General features: G+C 48.7%; 1 protein-coding gene across 4 annotated transcripts in view; it reads left to right on the forward strand.

Annotated features, from left to right (window-relative positions):
• Positions 1 to 21,342, forward strand: part of LOC126548579 (SH2 domain-containing protein 4A-like) — a 387,266-nt gene that overhangs the window by 277,378 nt on the left and 88,546 nt on the right. For 2 of the 4 annotated variants that reach the window (XM_072285115.1, XM_055063310.2), the window contains exon 3: positions 7,991 to 8,052. The exons of 1 other annotated variant lie outside the window; for it this stretch is intronic. The gene's annotated coding sequence lies outside the window, so the exon portion shown is untranslated. Of the gene's footprint in view, positions 1 to 7,990; positions 8,053 to 14,288; positions 14,568 to 21,342 lie in introns of those variants that run through there. One more of the 4 variants, XM_072285118.1, reaches the window with a different exon arrangement.

Genomic DNA, 21,342 nt, shown 5'->3' on the forward strand with positions numbered 1-21,342 from the left:
ACGGACGCGCGAAGTACGCGGAGCGCACCAGGACGGGCACCAAACACGCAGCTGCCACCCCCCTTCCGCACTGCCGGCGCCTCGCCCTCATCGCTCGCTGCTCCGTCACCGCCGGAGTTGGGGGCACAGTCCGGCGAGGGGCTGTCGACATCCGCGCGGGCGTGTAGCCAGCGGTTCGCATCGCGAAGCGGAGAATTGCGCATTCCGCGCTGGCGCCGAACACGAACAAAGAAAGGGACGCGAGAGGAGCAACAACCCTTCGGACCCTCGCCCGGCCGCTCCACTGCCGCGTCGCGGTTCATCGGTTGCGCGGCGTCGAGCTCGCTCCAGGAATGTCCTGTCGTCGTGGGCGCCGCCGCCGAAACGTTGTTCCGCACTTGCCTGCCCTTCTGTTGACGTTGCAGTTACGTCCGCTCGACGAGTATGTGCGATGCCGTACTACATTGCCGCTCGCAATTGCCATCATGTCCATGTATCGGCTAGCCACGTCGGCTGCTTACCTGTTTTCCTTTGACTGTTGCGACTTAGCACACGCACCCTCCCTCCCAGTCTTCCGAATGCTATACCGCATGGATAACAAAATGCCTTTTCCAGGACCGGGAAGACATACCCGAGGGCGTAAAAAATTATCTGTGATAGTTCGAAGAGCGTCGGCGATTTCCTTTGTCTCCATCGTGACGTTGAAGCGCAAGGAACCCTGGGGTCGACTGAAGGTATACCTGAAGTGCAGCTTGTCACGGTCAGGGCGTAGATATGGGTCACCGGTCCGTATCTGAGGACAAGTGTGAACATGTACGTTAATTGGATGTGTTCAGCAGCACCGCCCGACTTAGCCTCGATACGGCCGTTGTGGTTTCGTTTGGATTACTTAATTTGGATTTGTATTAACGCAGGCAGAGAATATTTACCGCGGGAGTTGGAAGAATGAAAAAACCTTCGTACTTTCTTGATCTCCCGTGCCTCTAAGTTCACCGCCCGGCCCATTGCGGCGTACTTTGGCACTTACAAAGAAGCTTGGCCGGCGCGCTGGAGGACATTGCACTAAGACAAAGCGGATTTAGTTTACAGAAGAGCGCGCCGTTGTCAGAAGCGTAACAATGCAACGAAACCTCGCCGGAGCGCAGACGCCAGATAAACACCCGTCAGCCCCACTTCCAGAAGGCTGCTCCTTCGCAAATAAAACAACAATAGCCTCGAACGGTATCGGGCCATATAAAAAAATCAAAAGCGGCGCGCAACAGATTAACAAAACTATTTAAAGAACATCCTAAGCAACCGTACCAGAGGTTTGAACTGTGCAAAACGACAACGAACGGCAGACAGAGAAAGAAAGGCGGCGAGCTTTTGTTTGCAGTGCAACTCTTTGCGAAGCCAGCCGGCTGACAGCATTCCTTCTCTTCGAACCCCAGCTTTTATTTACTGTTTTTCTTCTGCGACGGTCGTCTTGCCTGCGGTCGGTTCCTTCGCCGGCGTCCTGTGTTCGGTCGCCGCGTATGGTGTGACACAGCACGGGAAGGCGTAACTCCCGCGTGGAGCCATTGTTTCTTCGCAGCCGCGCTCGACCGCGGCCTTCTCGGCGGCGTCGAGGTGCCGGCGGATGCGACGGGGTTTCGAAACCGGCGAAGCGCGCCCCGGCGAAAGCCTCGGCCTAATGGCGACGACGATCCTCGCCCGCTCTTGCGATTCGCTCGTCAACATGCGCGCGGGGACAACGGAGGATTGATTTCGAGCGGGCGTGACGTCGAACTGACTGTTGGGACGAGCATACGAGAGAAATGCGGACGACCCATTCCGAGGCACAGTCATTCAGCTGTTGCGCAGCGGTCAAAGATCAGCTCCCCCCCCCCCTCCCCTGTCGCATTTCGTTCTGTTCGTTCTGAACTATACCCTACGTGCTACACTGACACAATAGAGCAGGCTTTCAACGGCCCTTTGAGGTTTTTAAAAATTTGTTCGACTATAGCCTCCTTCTGGCCTGATCCTTCTTTCATCCTCATCATGGCTTTACGGCAACCATGCCCGACTTTTCAGGCCTGGCTGCGTGTGTTGCGTGTGTCATTGTTGCTCGTTGAAGAACACCTATGCATGTCTCGTCTCCTTTTTATTTAACGCAGAAGCGTTTCACCCTCAGGAAGTCGCATGCAACAGAACTGACGTCGCTGGCTGCACGCGTCAGATGCGCATAGCAGAATGTAAGAGTTGCATTCTCAAGTATGCCAGAGTGCTCAGCTCATATGTGTGCGCTTTGTCGCGCCCCTGCAGGCTGTGCGATCAACTGATTTTTGCTTAACTGCCTGCCACTTGCTTCTGTGCCCCTTTCTTCACCTCGTACCTTACCTCGTCCCTTTACTCACTATGCTTTTCCTGTGTGCACCCTTTTCCCCGCTATAACAGGCAGGCATTGTACCCCTCGTCTAGAGCTCGATAAGATAGCCGAGATATAACACGGTAGTGCATTCTCTCCCAAGGGCACTGCTTAGGACAAAAACCAAAGCGCATTGAACAGCGACACTTGCGCGTACGACTGCATGATCCTCGGGGAAATCACCACTACTATTGCTACAATGGAAGTAAATATTTTATAAACTACGGTTTTGGAACTGCTTTGCTGCGTAGTCGGTAAGCACGTTTCTGCGGCTCACGTTTCCTCGGACTGTATGCCACAGTGTTACCTTCAAGCTTTCCTCTCCCGCACAGACAGTAGTATATATCGTATACATTGCAGGAATATTCGCATCGCATCTCTTGCAGCCTTTCGGTACGTGCTTCTACCGCGGCTTCCTCTGCCGCTGCCGTGTGCGCGAAGCGTTGCTTCTGAGACTGTGTCCTGCGTTGCTGGGCTGCGTCGCTTCGAGCGCGTGCCCTAAAAATAAAGTGACACGCCGCTGAGGGGGGTGCGACCGACAGTAGAAGGAGGCCAGGCAGCAGCAGCCCACGGCGGCGTCGCAACTGCGCGTGAGGGCCCTCGAGATTGAGACACTCTCTCGCGCTGGTCGGTGAAGAGTAGCAGAAGGGAGGAGGAGGAGGGGAGGCCACGCGTGGAAACCGCCGAGAACAGCTGCCACGCGAGGTTCGAACCGTGGGGCACGTGGCGTGGATACTCCCCTGCGCAGTATTCGTGTATACTGCTGCGGCGAGCCATGCGTATGGCTGCACCCGCGGCGCGGCTGTGCGTCGCAAAGGCGCGTGCTAGTTTGTCCTTCGGGCCCCGTAGAGTGCACTACAAAAATTACGAGAGGAACCTCTGCAGCTAGTGTTTACGAAAGATATATGGCGGTTCAACGGGAATGATGGGCAATACACGCGGATTTGGCTAACCTATATACGCTTCGACCTTATGGCTTTAAACGGCTTCGTGACGTAGCAATTTGATCATTTTCAACGAATAATTGCGTTACAAGTGCAATGTTTACGCATGTGGACAGATACTGATTTCCGTGCCGTGTTTAGAAAACTATGAGTTCTTAGAAGTTTGCAAAGATAAAGCGTAATAAATAACGTCACAAGAATTAATGAAATCATAAGCAACGGATATTAGACCTATCCATGTACTAATCGTCATTCCCGTGGTAGCGGTACGATTGCAGCGTCATTGTTCCCCTGTAGTAATTTTTGTACGAAACTTAGAGAAGCGCGTAGATTATTGACCAGAACCTATGTGTAGAGTTGTTTCTCTGTTCGAGTGATGCCGTGCTTACACGAATGCGACAGTGAACCAATATTTCGTTAGTGCCTTACATTGATCTAAACGGGGTTGATGCGCTGTATAGTAAGACGCCAGCCGGGATATATAGCGTGAGTGGGTGAAGTCGCTTCCAGGGAATTCTCTTAAACGGCTAGGGCATCACATCAAGGTGAAGAAAGCGAAAGCGAGACTCCTGCGTGGCGTTTGCTCTCCTCCGCTTACAGGCGAGACGCGCTCGCTAAAACCAAGTTCGAGCTCGTTTCGGTCACTATGGCACGAAGGATGATGCGTTGCATGCACACGCTGGCGCATCGCCTTATCATGTAGCGCAAGAAAATGCGATGTACCTTCGTTGCGTTGACTTGAAACGCGGCTTGAGAGTCGCCCAAGGCCGCGAGTGACCCGCCGGGGTGGTATATATGTGACTTTGGCGTTGCACTGCTATGGCTGAAGGCGCGGGATCAAATATTGTTCGCGGCGCCCGCATTTCGATGGGGCGAAATGCAAAAGCGCCCGTGTACCGTGCATTGGGTGCACTTTAACGAACCCCAGGGGGTCAAAATTAATCCGGAGTCACCCACTACGGCGTGCCTCACGATCATATTGTTGTTTTGGCGCGTAACACCCCCGATTTTTTTTTTTTTCAGTACATGTGTGTATATACCTTAAATAACAAGATATGCGGTGGTTGAAGGGGTCAGAGCATGAGCAGAGTTCCCGTGTCTCTCGAGCGTGGATCCTATATCATACTGAGCATGGCTGAAGAGAAAAACGGTGCATTATTCTCGGCGAGACGATGCGCATCGCTCGTTATACGCGATTTACTACTACGCAAGTCACTGTGTGATGTAAGGGGAGTGATATGGCCTTCCGGCTTTTCGATCTGGCAGTTTGACGTTTACAGTTACGATTATTGTTTTGATTGAGCATCAAGAAAGCTAAAATGCGACACATGGATCGCGCGTGTTGAACGGTGAAGTGCATTGAAGTTACAATATATATATATATATATATATATATATATATATATATATATATATATATATATATATATATATATATAGGTTCAGACGTTTATGCATAAATTGCAGAAGTTACGGTGAGCGTAAGGTCACCTGTGCTTTGCTGAGAATTCTGATGTATAACAGCGGCCGAATAGAGAAACCTTTTTGTTTGTAAGAGCAGTTTCCCGTTGTCCTACCGCCTTCATATTATGTCTTACTTGACGGTTGGCTGGTGCCTGTTCTTACGAACAGTTCTAAAGTCAGTACGTTTTTGTGAATACGGGACTCGAAGCTTTACACGCTTTGACTTGGTGCACTGCGCAGGAAGGCCGACAGCTCTGCGTTTCAACGGAACACGCTGGCGATGCTTAGCGTGATGGTATTTCAATGTATAAGAAAAACTGCTCCGTCCACTCGCAGCAGAATACCAGCTAGCCGCTAAATGTCTAAAAAAAAAAAAAACAATGGACTCGCCGGCCCTGCGAGAGTGGATGCCCAGCGAAGCTATTGAAAACCACAACTACAACTGGTGAGGGGGGTATGCAAGGCTTTATTGCTTTAGAGTAGTTGTAGTAACGGCAATTTAGAGTAATGGGAGTAATGGTAGTAATGGTGGTAATTTTGGCAGCACGCTGCCGCACATAGCGGTGGTCCAACAACGTCGAAATCAGTTGCTAGGCTGGTTCTTCTATGTACGAAAGGCTACGGAATGTCACACCCCACGTCTCAAGCTGCCGTCGCCGCAGCAGCTTGAGCCACAGTAATCGTTACCGGGAAACGTATGCGGGGAGGGCTATACGTGCTTCGCATTCATATAAGGAGCGCCTGATCATCAATTATGCGGTTCGGGTGCTTGTTTTGCGCTTGTTCTTTATTGAAACGTATGCTGTTCTGTATGTTGTGTGATTCCAAAGAATGTATGCACTGTTCGCTTCACTTTGCTGAGTGCTTGAAGCCTCTGCCTTGCGAAAGTACGAGCCACTGTTCCTGGCCTGTACTGCCGCCGGGATCAGCCCACATTTTTGGCTAACGGACGCGGACACGAAAAATGCCGACCAACTAGATGTTAACAGCTTCGCTGTAAAATCAAAATTCAGCCACAAGGGCATGGTACTTTCAGCACAATCCAAAGTATTTGCATGCGTTTCGTTTGGGCACCTTCCTCTCCGCGTGGGTTCGTTATGATCAACGATTAGCATCATGTGTCGAGAGCGCAAATTCCGACCTTGCTAGCTTGCCGAGAGGCCTTTACATACAGAGCACTGATACCTGCGGTGGCACGGTCGTTTCTCAGGTGATGAATTAGACAGTAAGCGATGATGGTCGCTAAGTTAAATACGCGCGCGCGCGTGTGTGTGTGTTTGTGTGTGTGCGAATAATGCTGCTTTCGCATACGTGGAGGTAGTTTTATGAAAGTGAACAACTGTCAGCTACCCTGGAGTAGCACTAAACTACAAAGGAAATACGTAATTCTCAGAAAGAAAGCTTCGCAGTGGAAGAAATATTCGTCCTGCTTCTGTTTTACATTCATGCTGTCTCTGTGACGTTTGGTTTCCATTCATTCCTGTTTTATTTATTTTCATTGATGGAACGATGACATTGAGGACCCAGGTGGTATATCTGTGACAGCATCCTTCACTGCAGCTGGCCGAACACCTAACGACCGGACAGCCTATACGGCGTGTTTTCCTCTTTGCGACGTTCAGATGTGTGTAGCTTGGCGTCCACACATATTTTTTTGCGGTGGTCCCACCTGTAAGACCAATCATTTCTGTCTGGGTGGTGTTTGTGTCGCTGCGGCGCCATTGGCGTTCTACGGAAGCTGCTTTCCGAGGAGATTTGATTGACATTTGATCACATTGGGCGGTGAGTTATATATACTGAAGTGTGCGGGCCGTGGAAATGAGAAACATCCCATCAAGTGGCAATAGCCAATCGCTTTTCATAAGTTACCAATGCCTGTGTACGGGAAGTAAAATCGTCACGGACGGTCCGTGAGCGCTCAGGAAAAGTAAGGGAAATAGCATGCGATTGTGCTTCTGTGATTAGAAGTGAAGCCCACTGTGCTTGGTAGTCAGACCCTTAAGACCCCTCGGCTACAGCACAGATGAATATGCGAAAGAGATGAAATGAGAGAGACATAGGGGGGTAGGGGGGAGACAGGAAGGTTAACTAGATTTTGTCCTGTCGGCTACCGATACGTGTGGCGGGGTATGAAAGAGCGAAATAGAGGGGTAGACAGAGTGAAGACAGGCGTTTACACCAGTCAAGTTCACTTGGCAAGGCGCAGCGTGTCTATATTGTGGGGCCTTCGGGGATTGCAGAAGAACTCGCGCAGATGTATGGTTCTGGCCTGATGAGCGATGAGACCAGGCTCCCAAAACCTTAGCTTCAATAAAAGGCCGATCTTTCAGTCTGCTCAAGACACACCGAAGAGTCTGGCGTTGTCCGTCGAACTGGGAACAGGGGCAGAAGAGGTGCTCGGTAGTCACCTCACATCTGCACTGAGTGGTCGCCAAACTACTATAGAAGTATGACTTAGTGAAGGTATACTCGTATATGCCCACAGCCGAAAAATCAGTGTAGGGTCGCATTGTGACAGATTTGCGGGGACTGCAATCGTAATGACGGATGGCTGTGTAAGCGACGGTTTAAATTCTGTGGAGTATTCCAGCGAGCCAGCGTTACATTCCGAGCAAGATGAGGAAGCTCTCTTAGAGCGGCCATTCTTAACATGGTAAACATAGTCAACGGCGAAGAAGAGAGGAGCGTAGCTGCACGAAGGAAAGAGACGTATAAAGAAAAGAAAAAAAGAAGAGAAGATGAAACGAAACAGGAAGTCTTCGCAGAGCACCATCTCCGGTCACTGCGCCGAGACATCGAAAACAGCATCCCGCACGCAACACGCATGGCAACACATATGCATCGCTGCCCTTTGCGTATACCAATGCACTTTTGACCTCGATAGCTTGGCTTTGTCAGTGCGCGGCTGCCATCGCATCGCCCCTAAGCATTATTGTGGGGAGTAGCCCAACGCTGGTTCCAAGGGTCAGAAGTAGTCGGTAGCAGGCTTATAACCTCTTTCTCTATTACGTTTATTGTAAAGGGATTTGGCGTATATTGTCATGCATTTTTTTTTCGTCTACAACAAAAACTGCTGCGCTGTCGTTACACTGCGGTGTAATAATACGGCAGCATGAATCGAAACATCCGCCGTAAGAAACGAAGCGGCGCGTTAAGTTTGTGCTTTAGTTATTAGCGCTGAAATTTACTTCCGTACCTTTATTTTATTCCTTTGCAGACGGTGGCACTGACGGTTCACTAGCTTCTTCCTTGGCTAAAGCCCGTAACGGTCAGAGCAACGTGAGTATGGTATTTCGCGCAGCGCATTTGGGAAGGGGTGGAGGGGGTGAATTCACAAATATGTTTTTGCTTATAAGCGTTATTTGCCATTGGCCAGATACCTTCGATGATAATATGCCCCACTATCAGGATTGGTTGCAATTTTCGCCGACGGACAGTTCTAGCGTAAGTGCTTGCTTTGTGAATACGTGCCCTCTTTCGACAGTTATCTGGTGCCTGTATAGTGGAGCATTGCGTAAACGTCGAAAAGAAGTTGTGATGGTGCACACGCGAGTGCTTTTTGACGTTTGCCTCGAACAATTCCCAGCTTTTGTCTATTTCTCTGTATGCCTTTTATCTACAAATTGCCGGATTTGTTTTTTTTTTTTCTTGTCGAAAAAGCGTTATCGTGTTGCAGCTAATCGCAGAAACAAGGAATGTGAACACCGGAGACTTAGAGGTAGTGAGCGACCACCAGCATCAACCACATTTGCCTTAGAATAGAGAGAGAAAGGTAGTATAGAGAAAGATGGAAGGCAGTGAGGTCAACCAGAAGGGCGCGTCCGGTTCGCTACCCTCCACAATCTCAAAGAGAATTAAGGGTTAAAAATAGAGGAAGAGAGGATAGAGGTTCACATCGACACCACAGTTGGCCACTGAGGTCTGTATAGGTCAGTTTCTGAGCTTCAGGTATTGGCTCTTGGTGCTTTTCTTGGAATGGGGCTGTACCGCGTGGGGAACTGATGTGAGGGCCGCGCAGATATAAATTAAAACTTTGCTGTATACTATATAGCCGCCGCACGTTGAAAGTGAAGTCCGTGCCGAAATAAATTGACAGTTTGCTTAGAGAGAGAGCCTCTTTAATAAATCCTGGAGAGGTTTGTCTTCCGGCTATTCCAGATGGGTGTGATGAAAAATGAAATGATATGCGCTGTTCACAACTTTGCTTAGGAATGCCCATTCAACCTTACGGCTTCAGGAGCGACAAGGCGTGTGCCACGTATTCTTTAAAAAGCAGAAATCTGGCTCTGTAGACTGCCAATTAGAATATCATCTTTTGTCAAACACGCACACAGACTAACGAAGAAAACCACCGAAGAGAATTGAACGTGACCTAGAGGGAATGCATCGCCAGCTTCGTTGAAACAAATACACAAAACTGAGCAGGACGTAACACAGATCGACGACTTTGAACCTCTGTTGTCTTCTCTGTTCTTTCTACCATTCTCTTTGTGCACTGTTGTATGTACGTTGTATGTATACGTTATATTTGCATAACCAAAGCATAAGTTGTAACGCGCGTCTCTTACAGGCCAATTTCATTATCGATCAGCACCCAATGTCCGACTTAATCTCGCTAAAGGCGTGCGTGAGATCGAACACATTGTATTGACGTTGACAGCTGGATATTGATAGTCACTGCTGATGATAAGCGAGAGTTTGTTGCACGCATATACTTTCGCCCACCTTGTAAAACTAGCAGTTCCTCCTCTAATCATATAAACCCACTGTTCGAAATGGGCCAACTCGAGAGGACACAGCGGCGAACGGATGGAAGCGGTTAAACGAGTTGTCGGATTGAGTAACATGCCCAGCGCTAATGATATATTGCGTTATCTTGATATTACTCAATCGTTAACAGTGTCCATCCACTCAAAGTGTCTACAGTGGGGCTCTGCAATCGCTGCTGAGATGCTCCTGTCTCAACGCAGTGCGACCAAATCGATGAGACAGAGCAGACATTAACAGTATATATGTCGAGTGCAGGACTATATCATGAGAAGCCAACAAACAAAGACACCAAGGAAAACATAGGGGAAATTACTTGTATTTACTAATTGAATTAAAGAAATGATTAATTGATGCAAATTAATGTGGATGAAAAAACAACGTGCCGCAGGTGGGGAACGGACGAACGTCTCCCATTGTAGTTACTGTGAAAACTCCGACGCTTCAGTGGAGCATATTATCGTAGAATGAGCCTAATATGACCAACATCGGGTTCGCCTGCGTGAGCGTTTGTACACCTTTGACAAACGTCCTCGCACAGTGAGCAAAGTGCTTGGAACGCGGCACCGCAGTCGTGCCCTGATCAGCAGAGCAGTGCCGTGAGTGCCCTTCGCGATTATTTAGTGAAGACTAATATTATAAGTGCCTGTAATTGGCATTACTGTTTTGTCGTCTACATTGTGCTTCTCTTTTAACAATCTGATCGCGCGGTCGTGGTGTCCTTATGTATATATGAAGAGACTTTGTGTTCTCATTCACTCCTCTGTAAGTTTACTATCTTGTAGTTACTGAACTTTGCTTTCGGCGCTGGTGGCCCACAGATGACACACTAATTGTGCGCTTGTGTTCGTATGGTGTATCGTGCTTTTTGACATTTTATTCTTTCTTTTCCTTCTTTATTGTTGTTTGAGTAACGAATTTGGGACCTTGGTATAGCCGGCTCTGACGTAGCCTACCTTCCCTTGTTTCTATATCTAAATAAAAGATGTGTCGTTTGTTTATTTACTTACTTCCCCTCCCCCTCTGCCCACAAGGGAGAGAGTGAGAGAGAAGAGAAAGAAAGGATCTCATAGATAGGCAGGAAGATTAACACAAGGTATAGTTCTGGTTGGCTGCCTCGCACGAGGGGGAGTGGGTCGGGGGATAAAAAAAGAGAAAAAGGGTGATAGGGGGATAGAGAGAGACGAGCACGAACAATGTAACCGTGTATACCATACAGCGGTGAGCAGGCGGCGCTTTCAAGGTATATCTTGAAGGCCCGTAGACCTCAGCAACTTGCTCAAGTTCCTAATAAAGCCTTCTGCTCGGAGTTCCTCTGGGAGCACTGGCCCATAAAACGCTCGGAAAAACCACGAAGCCATGCTTGTACCGTCGCGCACTTCCTGCCCAGGCCGGTGAGCTGCGGTATCGAACCGCGCTCCCCCGCGTTGTTTCGAAAGTGCTTAGCGGCTTCGTGTTTCTCTTTGGCGTCGTTCTCTGGCTGCCTCCCACCGCTCTGTACTTGTTCGGTGCGGCGGTGCTGAGGGCGAGGGAGAAGAGACGGCGCAAGAGGAGTTGCGCTAAGCGCCAAGGCGGACGGGGGGGGCTTAGCAGCAGCTGCCGCCGGGAAGTCAGCGTCGTCCCGTAAGACCGTGGCTCGGTGGCCCGCGTCGCGCGACTTTGACCCGCGGCGCCTCTGGCAAGGTGCGACCCGACGACGGCCCGGATTCGTTTCGCTGCTCCCTTAATGGGGGCGCACGCGCTGCGTTTTTCGCAATGGCGCACCTGCGCTTACTAGTTAAGTGTTGCCGCGCAGCACTGCAGTTTCTATAGCTCCCAATTTGCGATGGGAGATACTTATATGCAGAGTGTCTATGCGTAACGGAACGGGACAAACGATGGAACGAAATTGAAGGTAAACAAACGCAGCGCCAGGGCCTAATTCGCGTTGCTTTACGTTCGTAAGATCCTTTTCTTGTTGGCCGCGGCCGCCTTCGCTAATATGTTCATCCTCGAGATTGACTGGTATCTGCTGTTTCGAACATTTTCAGCGTAAGTTTTTGATGAGACCCGTATTCGCGGAAGAGCTCTGATGCTAGATCCATTTATCTTTGCCAGTGGCAACCAAATTGAAGGTAAACACTGTGAGTGATCGTAAGTGCTCTTTGCCAGTGGCAAAGATCACTTACGAACGAAAAGCTTCGCAAATTCAGAGCCTGTTTTTTTCTTTTTTTGTGCGTTCACAGCAACACACACACACAGAGAGAGAGGAGAGAGAGAAAGAGAGAGAGAGAGAAATGATCAATGAAAGGCAGGGAGGTTAGCCAGGACTGAGCCCGGTTGGCTACCCTGCACTAGGGGAAAGGAAAAGGGGGAGGGAAAGATTAAGAACAGCGACACAGAGGAAGCGCGAATAGTACGTAGCTATATGACTAGATGTCTGGGGCGTCACGTAAGCACGCCAGGCAATAGATTTTATTAGTAGAGCCAATCAAGTTTCCCCCCCCCCTCATTAAATTTCCACTGTTTTCACATTTGAGTGGCTTTCACTTTTCACACGTTTGTAAACATGTGACGAACGTGTGTGTGTGTGTGTGTGTGTGTGTGTGTGTGTGTGTGTGTGTGTGTGTGTGTGTGTGTGTGTGTGTGTGTGTGTGTGTGTTCATTCCATTGAAGCTTCTTTTTTTGTGTTTGTGCTTCGTCATGCGCGCCAGAGTTATCTGTAAAGATTACATATAACTGAACGAAAAAAAAACGCAGTTGCATTGCATCAGCCATGGAGCAACACGCCCTAGCCTGTGGTCCAAATGGCATCTATATGCTATGTTAAAATCAGCGTCCCTACCTCCCTTTTTGTTATATGACTGTGACCTACTATCCGCTGGTGACCTTCATTCAGTAAGTGGGATAACCTCTTGAGCTGTATGCTCCAATTTTGAGACGTAAGCACGTGCGGCTAACTCCTTTTAATTGTTATTTTTAACCGATTCGTAGCGAATAATCGCACATACACAGCGGATAAATTGTGCGCTATTATCTGTTCGACTTTTGGGCATAGTCGCGCACATTAATGAGCACACGTATTTCGCGTTCTATTCACTAGCATTCGTGCTGAGCGGTTCCATCATTTGTGGTTTGATTCGAGTACATCGCGCCAATGTCGTCAGCACGAAAAAAGCGGTGCCTGCGACTTTCTGCGATCAGAACATTAGCGAGGGACCTCTTCCGGTTTTCGTCTTTCTTACTGCATTTCTATTGCTATCTCGCGCAGCTGATTTCTATGTATCTAGTCACGTGTTGAGAACTGCATCGCCCTGGAGAGCAAGATAAGAACGGTGGTACATGCAAAGCTTGCTGTTTCACATCTCTTCAGGAACTCCTTTTCAGGCATACAAAATGTAGTTATAAGAACCACGCGGTATCTTATAGGTGTCGGTGTCACGTTTTTATTTGCCCACTGTCAGGTTCAAATGGAACGGAATGAAATTAAGGATGCAAAAAACGGACGTTCCATTCGTAACTCTTCCAATCTTGTGCATGCATGCGTGTATACAGTCAGCGTCAAAAGTTTGCGCGATGCAAATTCGCAAAAAAGAGTGAGTTTCAGCCTAGATTTAGCTTGCAGCCAGCAAAGCGCTACTATGTTGGTCACGTAGACAATACTACCAATACTACACGTAGGAAATCCGAAATCCATTCTGCGTGCCCAGGCTCAAGAAATACTCAGCTTTTTATCAGATCCCACCTGACCAGTGAACCTTTGACGCCAAGTGTACTTTCACAAGAAGTGAACTGTCAAGTTGTGTAGCGAAAAAAGACAGAAATGAACGAAAAAAAAGAAAAGAACATGATGCTGCTTCCAAGCTAAAATTCTTCACTCTTCCTCCAACAACTTGACCATGTCTTCCATGTCCAAATAAAGTCCGAACTGGACTTTAATGTGACTGTTAAAAGTTCACCTGTCTTTATGATATGAAGCAGCTAGTAAACTGTAAAAACAAATGAAACAAATGGGGTACTGGTGACTGCTTTTGCGGGACTACTGCTGGTTCAATATTTTGCTTGCATATTCAAGATTTGTTCATTTCCTTTTTGAAGAATGATTGCTCCGTGGAAGCTATAGAAAACTGTTTATTTCGATGCCCCGTCGAAGTGTATGCGGAGTGTGCTAAATTTATCCCGTTTATTGCGTTTGTCATTTTTCGATATTCCTTTATTTTATTCGAGTGACTTCTCCGCGTGTGGTATAGCCATACGACTCATTTTATCTCACGTCATCCTTTCTTTTCTTTTTTTCAAAGAACAATGTAACATTAGGGGGAGGTCGAAGACACATTTGTTGCCAACACTTTCTGTATTACGTATTAAGTCAAATCAACTAAAAATAAAACTCCGGTAGAGTGCTCTCAGCGTGGGCAACGAGCGCAGTGACCGCATTGCATCGGGGAGTGCGACAGCTCTCCAAAACCGATTCAAATCCTATATGGACAACCGGTTGCTCGCCCGCATTGTCGCGCAGTCTCAATTGTTCTTACGAGTGGGCAGCATATGCGAACAGCGAGCAACCTGTCCTGTTGTGAGCGGACGCCCAAGTCCTTCCTCCTCCTCCGTTTGTGCTTGTCAGCGAGCAGGTCCCGTGACGATCTCCGGGCGCCAAGTTAGTGTCGCCATTGTCAGTCGTACTCCCTCAAATAAATGAGTCATTGTGGCAGGCACAGCCGGCCGACCGATGCCCGTCGGCGTGAGAGCCGAGCGCGTGCAGTCTCCGCCGTGCCAGCGGGCAAGGCCGCCACTTGCGGGGATGTGCGCGCGCGAAGCTGAGCGGCCTTGCGACGCTCGAGAGAGCGATAGCATCTGCTCGGGCCATCGGTGATGTCGGCGACAAAAGGAGGCCGTCGGGTCGCCCGATCCGAGTGGTGCTCCCATGGGACTCCGATGCCTTCGCGACGATACTGCACGGGCGGCGCGGATCGTGCGGTAGGCGCAAGCGACGAAGGGTCCAGTGAAGACGTCTTTCCTCACGCCGGAGCGCAATAGTTCGTAATACGGTGCGGGTTTGCGCAAGTTCTCAACGTCCTGTTTTATTTATTTTTCGATATTGCTTGTACGTTTTACCGAGGCCGTAGCAGACGGGCGTAATAAACGCGCGAATGAAGTATACGCCTTCGAACGACGCGTATATTACACGCTATCCTATTGCAAATGGATATTTCTTCTTTATTCGTGCTGTCGGCGTGATCCATGCTTGAACGTGAAGGATCTTACTCAAGGCATGTTCGGAAAGCTGGTTATGCGTCGAGACACCGCATCGCGGAATCGAGTACTGAAATATTCCGGTGTTCACGCTTCATTCCCGCTTCATCGGCTCGTCTCACAGCGGCCCGATATTCTATATTTGATAGCGGACGCCCGCGTAAAAAAGGGGACCATCCTTCCGCGCGAGTTCAAGATACCCGAAGTGCGATTCACGTTATGTCACATTTATTGTCAACGCGGTTTCAACGTTGCAGCTAAGTAGCCTCTGTGCGTCGTATATCTATGACGCGATGGAAAGAGAGCCGTACGCAACGCTGCAGCGTTTCTGATTCTGTAGTATTTACTTCTCAACCTTCTGTTTTCTTCTCCCCTCCCATTCCGCTTCCCTTCATTTCGCGCTAGACAACCAGGCGCGACGTTTGCGACATTTTTCTTCCTATCTTGCTGTAATACCTCGTCGATGTAAAGAAATGTGTTCCACATAACGCCTTCCATTACACGCATCATTATTCACTAAGACAGCAGCGCGCAAGAAGGACAAATGACACAATAACGTGAAACTGACGAGAAGATCGCTGAATTAACAGCTGAGTTTTTACTGCTGACGGACCGATAAATAATAATGTCGGTGTGGTGAGCTTGGAAAGAAGCAGCATCACTATAACGCAATGAAATATAATATAGTATGACATCTCCAGGCTCTCTTAGTATATATTGCAGCTCTTGGTTATTTATATTCATGACTGCCGATGCATTTCAGTTCTTTACCCAAAAATCGCGAGTGTAGGGTTGCTGACAACGGCTTCTTCTAGCTATAAGACATTCTCAAATTCTAAAATTTCGCATGTAATTGCCGGATTCTATACTCACGATCGTTTGTCTTTTGAAACGCTGGCACGCAGCCACAGTCTGGAGTGGAAGGCACGCTCTACGTTGTACTTAAGTTCTTTATAGGAACACGGAATCGACTGAACCACAACTTCACCGCAAGTGACTAACATGAGATGGTGTTGATCGGGCTCTATGTGACTCAATCAGTAACCTACCGGCATATGCTTGTAAGGTATATATATATATATATATATATATATATATATATATATATATATATATATATATATATATATATATATATATATATATATATATATATATATATATATATGCTCCTAAGGCGACAGTACAGCTGCTTCTGCGCGTATTAAACACAAAGGAGGTCGCAATGTTCGCGATAAGTGCAATGAACTCCGTTTTCATGTGTCTGTTTCCCTCGGATATATCGTTTAGAATGCTTCGCTGAGTAACCGGCGTCGTATTTGCGACTTCATCATGGATACTCTTTTCGAATGGCAACAAGAAATAGAAATTCAACTTGAAATCGCGTACTCGCTAACATTCAACCACGACCTCCCCCCTCCCTCCTCCACGCGAGGAAAATATAATAAATATAAAGGGGTGAGGGGGATTTCGCGAAAACGTTGTAATAAAGCAAGCATGCAGTCCGTCAGCCCTACATTGAAAAAAAAAATGAAAAAGTGGCTTGTATAATCACAGGGGAAAAATAACTACCCAGTTGAACGTGTCTGTTGTTCAATTTCCGACTCGTACGTTTCGTATTTTGATAGAGTAAGATGATCCGCCGCGGTACGGCTTTGTGTTGGTGAGCACGAGGTCGCTGGTTGGATTACCGGTCGCGGTAGCATGCATTTCAAATTTCTATGGTCAAGAAATGCAAGAACGCTCGTGCATGCTTAGGTTTAGAATCTTAGGTGTACGTTAAAAAAGAAAAAAAAACAAACCCGGATGGTCTTAATTAATACGGAGCCTTTCACTACGACGTGCCTTGTAACACACTGAACAGTTTCGGGAAGCTTTAGCTCGGGACCTGCTGTGCCTAAATACACAGAAAAGGAGAAATCATTTTTTCTCGGTAACAACTGCACCGAATTTGATGAAGTTTGTTACATGTAAAAGATAAATAAATTAGAATGTAGTGGCTGTTAGAAGCGGATTTTTTATTTCTGTCCTCGATACTCTTAATAAAAAATTCTTGAATATTTCAAAATCTAGAAACACGACATTATCGAGTTTACAACTCTCGCACCCAGCAATTAAAAAAAAAGTGATATCGAAATTCTGTAAACTGCATATAATAGCACATCTAGAAAGGAGAAAATGCATACGTTATGCACATCTGTGAAATGCGTTATTAATTTGTGAATAGGACTTTCGCAAAACTCTTGTAAACATTGCAACAATTACACGTAAAATATAAATTAATATATAACCTTTGACCGCTTTGGATGTTCTAACGGGGAAAAAGTTGACAGAACTGCGATATCTGTCTTTGGTGCAGAGTTATCAATGTGTAAACACTCGTGCACAGAAGGCCGTGCAAGCGCTGCCGCACCTCTTGAGGTCGACCGGCCTGTGTGAACGCCTGTGATTGGAACGCCTTTCCTGTTACCTGTTTCTCACTTTCTCTATTTCTTCTTTTTTCTTTCTTTCTCTTGTTCCTTCTTTTTCCTCCTCTCGCTCTCTGTCGTCTTTACAACGCCTATATCCCCCACCACAGTGCAGGGTAGCAAACCGGAAACTCGCCTCTGGTTAACCTCCCTGTCTTTTCTCTCTCACTCTATCTCTGACTCTCTCTCGTGCTTCTATTTTCTTCAAACATTGCAATTTTCGGCAATTTCTTAATAAAATAATTCATGTCCTAAAACGAAATTCCGCTTCCATTAGTCACTAGAATTTAACTTTTCTTTCAAATGCAACAAATTTCATTAAACTCGGTCCAGGGGTTATAAAAAAAGTGTTACTTCATGTATTTGAATAGGCGGCATCGGAGTTGGGCCACAGCTGAAGTTACCTCCTAAATCTCACAATTAAAGTTTCGAATGATTTCAACATGGCTAAAAGTGGTACTTGAGCAGTAATGCAAGTAGGCCAGTTCAATATCATCACTTGGGAATAGAGCGTTGCCCCTCATCCTTACACCATCATCTCTTCTTTCGTACGTGATTCTGTCGCAGTGACTGCGTCAAAGCCTGGTTCCACCGGTTTATGAGTGTTTGTTTCTAGTTTGTTTGGAGTATTGGCCGCTCGTTTTTTGGAGCGGGGAAGTTTCCTAACGTTTCCCAATAAATGTCCCTATACTGTTTCCTAATCCACTTAGTATCCACTTAGAGTTAGTCCGCCAACGTATCCATGCAATGGTGTCATAACTGCGATCGTTTGCCCTGAAGTGCAGGGGGAAGAAGTACCAGCAACGTGGTCCAACTCCACCGGACTGACACGCTTATGCAAAACTTTTTAGAACGAAAACGACACACTATAGGGACAAGGAAGATAAGATAGACCGAGAGCGCTGTGTGTGTGTCTCCCTTCTTTAAAACGCTGTGTCCCGTACATTGGGGGCACTTGAAAGATACCCTGGTAGTCAAAATTAATCCGGAGTCCCCCGCTACGGCGTGCCTCATAATCGAATCGTGGTTTCGGCGCGTAAGACCCCACAATTCAATTCTCTTCCTTCCTTGTCCCGTTAGTTAGCGCGCTCTTTTCGTTCTGTATTCGGGGCGCCAACTAGCCCAACAGCGAACTCTCTCGAAGTAAAAGCTTTTCGGCCGCTGTTTTGCCAAGCGAAATGGAGCCAAGTTATTATGTAAAGTATACCAGGCCAATGGGACGGTACAGCGGGCTGGCTCGTGCTATTCGATATTCATGTCGCACCGCCCTTAGATCCCACTAACCCACCAAATATTCTCAAGACTCGCTCGTGAACAAAAATGAGGAGGGTGGAATAGAGATTAGGAAGGAATGGGGGGGCGGGGGGGGGGGGGGGGGATCGCTTAAGAAAAGAAAACGCAAAAAAAAAAAAGTGTGTGAAGTCGTGATGGGGTGGTTTACGCCACCATTTTTTTCCGGGCACGTAAGTGCTTGCGCACGGCGCACTCCCCCTCTTCCTCAGTCGTCGCCTTTCGACGCGGCTTCCTTCTCTCACCCTCCCCTTTGTGGTCGCGTCGTGGTTCCTTGAGGAGGGAGAGCAGCTCACTGGGCAGAGAGCACCGTTATCTGCGCCAAGGTCATGTTTACTTTCTCTACGCCTCCTCGCGTGTGCCGGAGGGCGCCCGTCGGCCGCCTGCTCTCGCGCGGACGCCCGACTTTGCGGAACGCCACGAACGCGCGCGTTCGCGCTAGTCGTCGCCGTCGCCGGTGTTTTCTTTACGCTCTCGCCTGCGGCAGCGTCGAGGACCACCCGCTCGCCGCCGTCAGCGGTGCGCTGGCGTCTGGCGAGCACGTCCTTGACAGTGGCCGAGGCGGGAAGGAGCGGGCCTGCGAGGCATGCCCACGCAAAGGCCCCCCTCCGGACATCGCGCGCCAACTGCCGAACGTGCGAGCGCGTGTGGTCGTGTGGCGTGGCTATGTTGTGAAACGGTGCCCCGAGTTCGGTTCCTGGCCTTTCCTTACTCGCAGGCCCTCGCGCCGAGAAGAGATTCGATATAAAGCACGCGCGCACTTTGATGTTCCCCGCGATGGTCGCAGCCCCACGTCGACCTCTCTCTCTCCTCGCCGGCTTCGCGGCCGATGAAAAGTTTTCATGCGGGGGTGTGCTAGATAACCTCTCATAAGCGGCGTAAGCACGAGACAACAACGACTGTCCATGCCCTTGTGAAAGATGAGTGCGAGGAGATCAGCTCTTGCGTGCACTTTTATCCGATCCTTGCCCTTATCTATAGCTTGTTTTACGCGAAAAGTAGTTTGATTTTTTGTTTCTTTCATTTCTTTTGCGCTGTTTTGCAGTAACGATCGTGTTTCACCACAGCAGCGTGTTGATATAATCACAGTATTCTTGCTCTTGCGCTGCAAAGACAGAGGCGGGAGTTCGCAAATAGATTAGCTGCACATACAGTCATGGAAGGATCGCACACTCGGAGTCAACACGGCGAACGCACATGACGCTGACGAGGCGCGTTTCGCGCCAGAGGCCGACGATTCGTTTGTCGCTATAGCATCCAGTGCTCCCACTGTCCAATACTTCTCCCAAGCTCGTGTGCGTATGTCGCTCAACACTTCATTCCTTTCTTTCTTATTTTTTTTTCTAGCCAACTACACCACTCTTTTTCTCCCTCCTCCGTTCCACACGATGCGACCTTACGAAAGCCTCTGTTCTGTGTTCGCTCTCTCTCTCTCTCTTTTCTTCGTGCCCGCGCGTCGCATACACATCCGTACTTCCCTCTTCTTCTCTCTTTCTGGAAGCAGCGCTAAATTCGCCCGCCGCGCGCGTTTCTTGATTCCCCCTTCACTCCCGCCTCTAAATTTAGGACAACACACCGCAGGCTCCGCACGCTCACTGTCCTGCAGTGTGTGCGCGCGGCACAGGCGCATGCTCTCGAAGCGCAAATTGCTATGAAAAAAAAAAAAAAAAAGAGAGAGAGACAGATGCGCATCTCTCTTTCCCGTTGTGAAACTCGATCTGCGCGGGAGAGCCCTGCTGTGTCTTCCCACAACAGCGTGTGGTGTGGCGCGGCATACCGGAGAACAACGCCCGCCTAGCCACCATAGCCCGCCGTACGCGCACGCGTATTCGCCTGCCCGCGCTGCTTGTTTACCACGGCGCGATTCTCGCCACTGCGTGTGCGCCGCGGTCGACGCAACTTTGTCGGGGAAAACAGATTTCGAGAGAAAGAAGAGGAAGAGGCGCTCTGTCTCACAATGCCACCCACGGTGTGTGTGTGTGTGTTGCCAGGAGGAAAAGAGGACAGACGCGGTGCGGCCGCGCGCTGGTGCTGCTTTCGCTTCTTTGTAAGCGCGCCGCTGCCCACTTTGCTGCTCGTGTTTTAGCTTCCTCTCGTGCGAACTGTCTTAACGCGGCCACTGGCCTGCATTTTGGAAGAATTTTCTCGTCGGCGCGCTTGCGTTGTACTTTCATTAACAGGGGAATTGGAGACGCCGAGGCACGCGGCGAAAACCTGCGAGTTTGAGTGGAAGCCCAGGCCAGTATGTAGAGTTTTCCACATTACTCTGTGGAGCTCTGGCACTGCGATTGTCCAGCTATATGCCACGTGAAAACATGTTTTACAACGATATGAAGAAAACAGACAACAGCTAGACAACGTATGAATGCAGTATATGTCCTTATGCGCATAAATAATCCTCGCGGATCGTTGCATTTTCAACGCGACCTTTCGTTGAATATTAGTAATTTGCAAAGTCCCAAAGCCGCATGAAGCAAGAAGGAGGAAGTTTAGGCAAATTCATGTACTTTATATATCCATCATTTCCAGGTTGGCTGAACGGCCACACTCACCAGAGCACTACTCGGGCCTGATTTTTCGGCCCGGTCCCGGCCCAGCTTTATGAAGCCCGAGCCCCGCCCGGGCCCGTGATACCAAGTCCGGGCCCGGGCTTACATGACGGAGCCAGGTCCGGGCCCGTCCCAAGCCCGGGCGTTCATTTCGAAGCTTAGCCAGGGCCCGCGTGTGCATGACCAGGCCCGGCCTGCAAGTAAAAAGAAAAGGAAAAAAAACTTTTACCGCATGTGTCAGCCTCGCCTTCTCCTGGTCCAAT

Source organism: Dermacentor andersoni, chromosome 1, assembly GCF_023375885.2.
Source record: "Dermacentor andersoni chromosome 1, qqDerAnde1_hic_scaffold, whole genome shotgun sequence".
NCBI lineage: Eukaryota > Metazoa > Arthropoda > Arachnida > Ixodida > Ixodidae > Dermacentor > Dermacentor andersoni.